The following is a 10779-nucleotide window of genomic DNA, read 5'->3' as shown; positions in this document are numbered from 1 at the left end:
TGTAAGGAAAAACTTCTTAACAGTTATCTGAAAGTAGAATGGACAGTCCTAGAAGCTCGTGGGTTTACCTCACTATAGATTTTCAGAGGGTGGATCATAACTTGTGGGTAATGTTGTAGAGAGGTGCTTGTTCAGGAACAGGTTGGACCAGATGGCCTTTGAGGTCCTTTCCAACTGGTGTAGAAGATGGGCCCTTAACTTAGGAAAAGGGTCCCTAAGAAGCTGATTCAGTGCTAGTGCTATATGACCATGGATAATACTATAACAAGCTGGCTCCCTAGGCTGACTTTGTAGGTGGCTTACCTTAAGATGGGTGGAGGTGGCAATGCTGACAAATTGACCTGGTTCAGTGCCTCAAACTCTGCCTGGGTACAACAGGAACCTCCAGAGGCTTGGAGGTGGCAGCAGTAGCCTTCCCCTGGGTGGTCAGAGAGCCGAGGACAGAAGAAACCTGGATAATAATGCCCACTCTCGTCCCGGGAAGCCTGGCACAGGTGTGGATAATGGATCAGAGCTGTAGGGAATGAGAGATGCATAGTTTCAGGGTAGTAAGTAACCATGTATAGAAGAGCATTCTCAGAAAAACATAGGTGCCCTGCTTTCTTTTCAAACTTTAGGCTAGTGTTGTTTAATAAGGGGGAGAGATACCAAGAAGAAAATTGTACCTGAGGAAGAGGTCCAGTAGGCAAGGCCCACCTGGGAGTTGTATAGTAGCAGCCCAAGGGACAGAAGTGAAGAAGTCAGCCTCATGGTTTCAGAGCTCATAAGTATGCAATTTTATGTTAACTCAAGTACTATACATGCCATTGTTCTTAGTTGATCCTTTAACCAGGCCCACAGGCAGAAAGTCTAAAAACAAACAAAAAAGACCTAAAGCACTATAGGTCCTTAGGTCTCACCAGGAAGGATAGAAGACTCCACATTTGCTGCCTAATATTCCTGATAGTGGAAGATTTTGTGGCAGTGGTTCAAACTGCTCAGAGTTATCTAGGCTAAAAGGAACAATACCTGAGAAAGACAAGGCAGAATAAAATGGAAGTTGAGAGATCAGCTGATAGCTGGCCGACATGTAAAATAGACCACCGTTCTTTTCAGTCCTACTCCGGTGCTTCAGTGTGCCATTTAAGGTGACCCTGGGCTTTTGGAAGGCTATGCCAATGGAGTAGATTCTGGCAGATCCCACCATACTGGAAAGATTAAATAGGGAAGGGACCAGCAATGAATTTTATCTATTGGAGAAACAGAGTAGCTAAATTCAAAAAGGCTCATTACCAAAGACTTGGCTACTAGGTGCTGAATTTTCATAGGAGCTCCTAAAAATATAAGTAGAGAGAGGTTTTAATCTACTTTGGTGGATAGAGTATCTCTCCCAGTGAAATCAGATGCTGGAAATATATTTCCTCAGAATTTGTTTTCCTTGACTGTGTATTTGTTACAGGAGTTTTTTTTTTTTTAAATATTAGGGGTAGGAAAAGGTGGGAGGGATAAAAAATAAATGCTTATAAATAAAAAAAGAAGTTTGAAAATATACATGTGCATACACATCATATGAATGTGTATTCCCTCACCACATTTCCGTAGCATCAAGTTGGCCCTTGACTGAAGGGAGACTCCCAGGGAGCTCTGACCATTACACTGAAAATCCCAGGAACCTCAGCAGCATGCTTTGTAGGCTCGGAGGAACTCTGCTTTGCAGCACTTTAAGTGTTTTTCCTCAGCTGCAGGAATGGATTTAGGATTACTGGTTTCCTAGACTTTAGCATTAAAACATTGCAAAAACATTGCAAGTTAAATATTCTTTCATTATCCCTTCCATGAAACCATAGTAGACTCACCTTCTAAACCCCCAAAAGAGAGCTCTTATATTGTCACAAATTCTAACTTAAGATCTAAGCGAAAGTTCATCAGTGGTCTCTCGATTTCTCTTACCTCTGATTCACAGGTTTAAGGTCCAGATTGAAAACTGATGTATTTTTAAGACGTGGCCAGCCACCATTTTCTGAGATCTTATTCTGATAAGCTATACTCTGACAACATCATCCTCTCAGTGTAGCAGTAGATGCTCTGATTAGCCCCTGGGGCATAGGACAAGTGTGCAGGGTTTGGGGAAAGAACCCATGTGACAGAAGAAAGCTGTAGGAGTTTAAACCAGTATCCCTAAAGTCTAATCCAGGCACTAGACAAGAGGAAAGAGAAGATTCTACAGAAATATCCCCAAACCAAACCAAATCAAAGATAATTATTAGGGTTCCTTGTAGTAGCCCTAATTGGTGCTTAGACCCTCAGCAACTTTCTTATTAATGAGTTCTTGTAGGTCCAAGGGTTAGGATTTGGTCCCCATAGCAACCAGGCCTAAACCTGTTGGGAGAAGTGTTCAAAAGCACCTCAGGGGTTTTCTGGAACTTGGTAGATTGAGAGTCTCTTACCCCCAGTCAATTCTCCTGAGATAAAAAGAAGGCTACCTATGACCAAGTACAACTTTTGGTACACCTGGGGCTTGGAAAACTCCCACCCAGCTGAGTCTATCTTTACTTAGAGAGGGATAATTGCTTTCCATTGGCCACATTCCACTTTGCTTCTAAGGTAAATTAGAAATTTTCAACTTCAGTCTTCTGCCAACCTTCTTATCTCAGACCTGTGTTGAGTCTGGTAATAATATCAAAGTCAAATGTTTAGTCTGCAACCAATACCTACAGATAATTAAGGACTATAGTAATAATTGTTACTGTCCAGTAGTTACATAAAAACACTAAAAACAATATTTAGTTTTTTCTTGTCACAACTGTGCATTTAGAGATTTGGTGATGCAAGTCTTGATTTATAATTGATTCTCTGTATTATAAGAAAATGATCCATTTTATAGTAGTAATATATTACAGTAGCGATATAGTAGTAATGTCAGCTACCAGCTGATCTCTCAATCAGCTGATCTTCCATTTTTATTCTATCTTTTTTTTCCCAAGTATTATTCCTTTTAACCTAGATAACTCTGGGCAGTTTGCCACAATGGAATCATTACATGAATTTATTTTTTCTTGTTATTTTTTAATCCTAAACTTAGCAAATATCACATAAAATGACCACTTCTGTGTAGTTGTTGTTTGTCCTTCCTTCTGGAAGAGGACCATAGCATCAGGAAGGGGATGTCATGATTTGCAAGTGAATTGGATTTAATGAGGCAGGAGTGTACAAAATCACTAGCCTCACTCTCTCCTTCATAGACTGTAGAACTGAGGGCTGTACGTGAAATTGTAAATATTGTATATGGCTTGTTTTTCTTTTTAAGTATATAATAAATTTGACGTGTTACTTTCAAAGATGTCCTGTTTGTGATTCATCTGGCTTTCTGTACTTTTTGAAAACATAATTCAATGATTCCTTCCCTCTTAACCTCTTTCCTTCTTTCCTTCCTTCCTCCCTACTTCCCTCTAGCTTTCCTCTCACTTCCCCCTCTTCTTCCATATTGAAAAAAAAGAACAATAAAATATTTGTAACAAATATTCATAATAAAAACAAATTACATTTTGTCTGAAAACATCTCATTCTGCAACTTGACTCCATCATATTTCTGTCGGGAAAAATATGTTTAATCTTTCGTCCTCTAAAATTATGTTTGGGCTTTGCAATGATTAGTCAATAAGTCTTTCAAAGTTGTTTGTATTTACAATGTTATTGTGTACATAACCCTGGCAAAGCTGGGACATTTTGCTGAAATTGTGCTAATTGAAAGAGAATGCTAATGCTAAGGAGCAGACCTGTATGAGGATGAGAGGTAGAGTTGGTCCTGGAGCTTTTGGAGAGGAGACATTTGTAGAGAGTATGAACATATTGGCAGACATTTTTTGGGACTGATGAAAGAGGAAGAGAGATGGGAGAGGGAGGGGAGAGAGAGACAGACAGAGAGAGAGAGAGGAGAAACTTTGGAAGCTGTAGATTGGGGGAATATGGCTCTTCAACAAATGTCTGATTTTCAGCTTGCCCCTTTACCCTGGAGAACTGGGGAATTTTCCTTTGGGTGAGATCTAGCCTTTTCTTGGTTTGAGGTAAGATATCTCATTCCTAGCAAGAGAGTTCATTTACTCTTCTGTATATTCTGATATATTCTAATTTGTATAATATCTTCAATTTCTGTTTGCTGTGTGATTTGATAAATAGTTTTATTTGATATTTGCTATTTATGATAGTCTTTTGTGTAACCACCATGTTGTGGAAAAGGGCCAAGCCAGCAGGTAAAAAGCTTGGAATAATCTTTCCCTTTTCTTTTTTTTCTTTTTTCTTTTTTTTTTTTATGAGGCAGTTGGGGTTAAGTGACTTGCCCAGGGTCACACAGCTAGTAAGTGTTAAGTGTCTGAGGCCAGATTTGAACCCATGTCCTTCTGACCCCAGGGCTGGTGCTCTATCCCCTGTGCAATTTTTCCCCTTTAAACTAAGACATGAGCAACTCCGGAAGTGACTTTATGTTTTGAACCTAAAAATCTTGCCCCTAGACCAGCAATATTTAGGTGGACAGATATATTCTAATCTGGTACTCATCTCAGAGACTGGAGAGAGCCCAGTCTCATCATCCTACTGCCTTCAAAGAAGGAATTGCAATCTTCCTTGGAGAGGACCCATAATAAAGAATGTTACCTACCTCCTGGCATTCTCCTGCTGCAGGGATTCTCAATGTTGCAGTGTCAGTGATGTTGATTAAACATACCAACAGATTATTCTGTTGCAGAAAATATAATAATGATAACCCTGAAATGCTGGCTAATTAGGTTCTGGTAGTACTACTAATTGGATTAATTTACTGGTCAGTATGATGCAACTGCTCCTATGTGTAAAAAAAATAGGGCAGCTGAGGGTTTCAGAAGGGCCCTACTCAAAATCATTATGATAATCAGATCAACTTGATTCAAAATAGGAGGCAAGGAGCACCTTATTATGGTGCCTTGCTTAGTACCACAAGAAGGCAAAATAAAACAGAGCAAGGCAGAAATAATAATATCCCAGTTACTAGAAACGATTCAGTGCAGTTGGTACTGACCACAAAAATGGACAAACCACAAGAAGATATGAAATAAACAGAGACATGAATGCTTTCATTAAGCATCAGTACTACATTACAAAATTGGACAGATTTTTACCAGTTTTAGGCAAAAGGTTTCTCTTTTTTTTTTTTGTTTTGGCAATGGGGGTTAAGTGACTTGCCCAGTGTCACACAGCTAGTAAGTGTTACGTGTCTGAGGTCGAATTTGAACTCAGGTCCTCCTGAATTCAGGGCTGGTGTTCTATCCACTGCACCACCTAGCAGCCCCCTTGGGAAAAGATTCCTATTGCTTTCTGTCATTAGCACCCTTAGCTATATCACATGACAACAAACATCTGACTAGTGCAGGGAAATAGTAGGAAATAACTTCATCCCTGAGTCTAGATTAGATGAAATCAAGGATTTACCAAAACTGAAGAGGAAGAAGTTGAAGTACATAATGTCACTGAAAACCTTCATTTAATATATAGTCCAGAAATTTTATTTAGAAATTAAATGGTTGACAGAAACAATATTGGTATCTCAAATGGTTTTGAAAGGAGATCAGATCATTAGGACACTCCCGTGGAGACCTTATAGGATCACAGATTTAGAACTAGAAGGAAACTGAGGTACAGAGAATTAAGGAAAGAATGAACAATATTTGTTGGGTAAACAAAGTTTGTCCAAAGTGTACCTCCTCTTTCAATGTTGACTTCAATTCCACAAATTCAGCAACAGAACTGTGCTAGGAAGTAAAATACAAGGTCCCTTTCCCTTACAGGCCTTGCAATAAAGTGCAGGTATAAGAAGCATCATACAGTAAGGACAATACACCATAATATAAAAGCACTTTAGAGGTGGAAAATAAAGTGCTGTTTGAAGTCAGGGTGGAAATGATAATTACCCATAGGAGTTGAGAGGTAAAGATCCTTAAAAGGCATATGAGTTCTGTAGGAATTTCACAATTGAAGAGAAGACAGTTTGAGCAAAGCCACTGACTTGTGGAGCGTTGGGTGTATTTAGCAAATGAATTAGTCCATCTTGGCTCTAGTGTAGAAGGAAGCACAGTAAGGAATATAGTATGAGATTTTGTGGGAAAGGTAGAATGAAGGGCCTTGAATCCAGGCAAAAGAATTTAGAATTGTATTTGGTGGACAATAAGGAGCCATGGAAGCTTTTAGAGGAAAAGAAAGGCAGGGCCAGATCTGTGCCAAAGGAAACTTGCTTTAGCAGTGGTATGAAGGCTGTATTGGAGGAGGAATAGAAGCAGTTGGAAAAGGGGCGGCTAGGTGGCGCAGTGGATAGAGCACCGGCGCTGAAGTTAGGAGGACTGAGCTCAAATCCATCTCAGACCAAACACTTGACACTTACTAGCTGTGTGGCCCTGGGCATGTCACTTAACCCCAATTGCCTGGGGGGAAAAAAAAACCTCGGAAGTAGGACATTGCAGTAGACCGCGGTAAAAGGCCTGAGTGCACTTCGTGGAGGAGCGCCTCTGGGATGGAGAACCTCCCTTTTTCCAAAGGGTGCATTGCATGACCTTTTTTTGAGGGGTTAAAAAGTCTGAACATTGGTGGGGTTAGCTATTTGGAGAGGGGGAGAAAGTAAATTTCACGCACAGCTCGTGATGAAATTTGTTGTCTAATTTCCCTGGTCCATAGCACTTCGTTCTTGGGACACCGCCCCCTTCCCCACCCGCACAAGTTTCATTCTCCAATCCCTCCGCAGGGCTCCTTCATATCACTCCAAGCCTTCGTCCGCGCCACTTTTCCCAGGCTCAAGTGCAGGGGAGGCGGGCTTCCTGAGCACGGGGAGAAGCATCATTACAGCCGTCGACCAATTGCAGCGCGCATCCTCCCAGCGGTTCTGATTGAAATTTGCGCCCGCGGAGTTTTTCCAAGACTTTGCCGGGAGTCTGAGCAAGTGTGAGGACCAGGCGGGTGAGGGCTGAGCTTGCCGCGTCTGTCCCGGATCGGACCTGCCTGCAACCACGGCCTCCACCGGGACCAAGCCCATCTAAGAAAGGTGGAGGCTCGGTCCTGCAGCCATGAGGTGCGGGCTTGCGGAGGGAACAGACGGCTCAGAGACCCCTGGGCGCTCGGACCTTGTGCTGGCCAGGGCCAGGGGCAGGGCCAGGGGTAGGGGGCGGCTTGTTCTGCAGGGGGGTTATTCGCCCCTTCCCTTGGAGGTTGCACCTGCGTCTTTTGGACCCGGCTGTGCCCTTCTTCCCCGCCCCCCAGTTATTAATATTAATTTTAAGCAAGCATTCAGCAGATATTTGTTTAGCGGTTGCTACGTGCAGAACACTGTTCTGTGCGCCTAGGAAAATGCAAACTTTAGAGGCAGCGTGGAAAAAATGGTTGACTTGGAGTCGGGAACATGTGGTAAGAATCCCGTGTTTGGTTATCTGGGTCACTTAACCAGGTAAATGACTTAACTTTTCAGAGTTTTTCTGTTTCCTTATCTATAAAACGGGAATACCATCTATAATACCTAACCCAGTTGTGAGGCTGGAGTGATATAGATAATGCATGCAAAGCCTTTTTCAGAAGTTAGTGTCCTTTGTAAATAGCACTTCACCTCCAGGCTGAGGTTAGCGCATGAGCAGGTTGGAGCTTTGGATCTTGAAGGAATGCATGAAGGAACATTTAAGCGCTTAACATAAACCGTGCTAAGCAGTAGAGATACAAAAGCAAGATACAGCCCTTGCCCTCAAGGAACTTATATTCTAATAAGGCTGGAGGATTACTAGGGAATTACTAGGGGAGCAGTGTCAGGGAAGTCAGGAGGATCCTATGTGGAGGCCTAGAGCCATTTTTTAGACATTTTTTTCCGGAAATGGTAGATTGATTGGATTATTCTTTCTTGAGCCAGAGGTGGAAAGCAGGGTTTGGCTGGTGGGTTGATTTGATTCAAGAGGGGGAAAGCATAGGCTTGGTAGGAAGATAGCTGGGGAATAGCCCTTTGTGTGAGTGTGCTGGGGGTGGTGTAGTATGTGTAGAGCAGATTAGAAATGGTTAAGATTCGTTCACCAGTCAGAAACTAAAATTCCCACGGGTGAGATGGAGGCTGAAGTGTAGGTGTGAGTCAGGAAGATAATGGAAGAACTTAACCAGCAACTAACACTTTAACATTTCTTAGGTACCAGCTTTTGAGGCTAAAAGAAACAAAAGGAATAGTCTCGGCCCACAAGGGGTTATGCACTTCTGGGCCTCTGCAATACTTATAAATTGCAGTGGTGTGGGAAGCAGTTTGGACTTGGAATTTAGAGAGCTGTGGGTTCAAATCCAGTGCTTAGCTCAGTGCCTGACATACAGTAGGTACTTAATAAATGTTTATTGATTGAAATCCTACCCAACTGCATGATGTGGTCAAGTAGTAAACTGACCCAAGCCTCAGTTTTCTTCAGAGGATCATAGATTTATATCTGAAAGGAATTGTAGAGGTCTTCCTTCTGTGAAATGAAGCTAACCCCCAAGTACTGTAGTTACTCCTTCACAGGGTTGTGAGGTCAAGTGAAATAGTATATGTAGATCAAAAGCTAGAAAACCCATTAGCCTTTATCTTTATCTTTGGTGTCCCAGTTGTGGAAGCCACATACAACATAGGGCAAGCAGCCACAGATCTTTTAGCATGAGAAAGGTGGAGTAGGGAGCCCAAGGACATTTTCATTTTCATTTCAGGTATTTCTGTTGATCAAAAGCAAGGTAAGCATCTGTGGACATACAAAGCAGGTGCCATGAAAATCTTAGAAAAGAATTGGTCAGGCTGTTTGCATTTCCAGCCCATTTGTTGACCTCAGACTGTTCTGAAAGTTGAAGAACAGTGACTGAATTGAGGGAAATGCACTTGTTAGGGAGACTGCAATTTAAGCTGCTACTTTGAACATTAGTCCCACAAGAGGGTTTTTTTTTTGTGTGTATGAGCCCTCCACCGTGTCAACTGGGACATTTTAAAATACAATGAAATTGGGAAGAGGAGCTATAAACAAAGTGGTTTTTTTTTGTTTTGTTTTTAAGAGAAGGCAATATTAAATAACAGCACCTTAAGGCATAGTTCCCAAAGACTTCTTTATCTAGAAATGAGGTCATGTAGAGAACCCAACTATGCAAGCTAAAGCTTAGGTCCAGAACACAAAGGCTCTTAACTTGGGGTCTGTGAAGTTGTTTAAAAAAAATTTTTGATAAGTATTTCAATATGATTGATTTCTGTTGTAATCTTATGTATTTTGTTTTGTACATTTAAAAAACATTATTCAGAGAAGGCGTCTATAGGTTTGATCACACTGCCAAAGCAATCCATGACATAAAAATGGTTAGGAACCCCCTGGTCTAAAAAGTAGGTCTCTTCCCAAACCTCTGAGCAGCCAAGACATGTCAAAGCCCATGCAGTTAAGCTCCTTTTACTAATAGGCTAATCTCTCATTTCATCACTTAGAATGACTTTCTTTTATTTTAAACACAATTCTAGAAAGCCATCTTTTCAAGTCAGTAGGTAGATTTCTCTGCCCAGCTAATGAAGCACATTTGATAAGGGTAGGTGCTGTTTGGCCACTCAGTACTGCTAGTAGCTGTTACTCTGACATCCAGGGCAGGGGTAGAAAGGAAGCAAACAACTCCAGAAGCTTCACTCTGGACATTGAGTGTATTGACCCATAGTCCTAGTTCTGGGATTCTTCTCCTTGTGTCCTGGATCCTTCTGACAAACTGGTGAAGCCTATGGACCCCTTTTTAGAATCAAGTTTTTTAAACAATTGAGGGAAATGATGAATTTCAGTTAGAGATTGGAAATAAAGATATATGTACATATATATATGTGTGTGTGTGTGTATATATATATATATATATATATATATATTTTTTTTTTCCCCATTGAATTTCACAGATCTTGAATCTGTGGACCCCTAAGTTAGGAAGTGCTCTCTTGTCCTACTAATGCAAGAATTTGTTTCCCTTGACTATGCTTATTTGTTACAAGGTTTTTGTTTTTGTCTTGTTTTGTTTTAAAAGGGAAGTAGGGGCGAGAGAGTGAGAGAATGTTTTTGTTCATTGAAAAGAATATAATTATAATAAATTAAATAAAAAATTTAAAAATAAAAATTTTTATTTAAATAAATTAAAATTGTAATAAAATGAAAATTAAAAAAACCTGCCCTAGATGTTTTAATTTGGGATAAGACACTGAAGATGACTTCTGCTTTATTATCTTCCCCCTTCATTTGCTTTGTTAGGGTGCTGCTTTTTAGAGCTAGGTAAATTAGCCAAGGTTCTTGGAGAAAATAGAGTTAGCACCTCAGTCTTAAGTCAGTTTTGTGGTTCTGACTTGATGCTGAATAGAACTAGAAATGCAAGTTGTATATATTTTCTTCAAAAGCTGAATACCAGAACTGCCCTGTTAAATCTTTTCTTCCAGGAATAACTATTTATTGAATTGAGTTGAATCCTGGAGGAGGGCTCAGTTTTATTAGGAAGAGTAAAAAAGAGCTTCCATATGCATCTGACTTGATTCCCGCATTTCTCCAACCCTGCGCCTGGTGAGTCTGTGTCTCTCCTCTCCCCCCAGCCCCCTTTCCTCATGCAGGTTTTAGATTCTAGTAATTTCAGTCACCATGGTTGCATTAGTTCTCTTACCACTCATTTCCTGCTGCCAGTATTGGAGAGTTGTTGGCTCAACTTCTATAAGTAGTCTGTGAACTTTCTTAGGGGAGTGGCTATTGAATGATCAAATAAAACAGTTGGGAAATGAGGTCATTCAAATTCTGGACC

The sequence above is a fragment of the Vombatus ursinus genome, unplaced genomic scaffold, assembly GCF_900497805.2.
Source record: "Vombatus ursinus unplaced genomic scaffold, bare-nosed wombat genome assembly UNPS02009205.1, whole genome shotgun sequence".
NCBI classification, from domain to species: Eukaryota; Metazoa; Chordata; class Mammalia; order Diprotodontia; family Vombatidae; genus Vombatus; species Vombatus ursinus.
Note: the sequence above shows the minus strand (reverse complement) of the source record.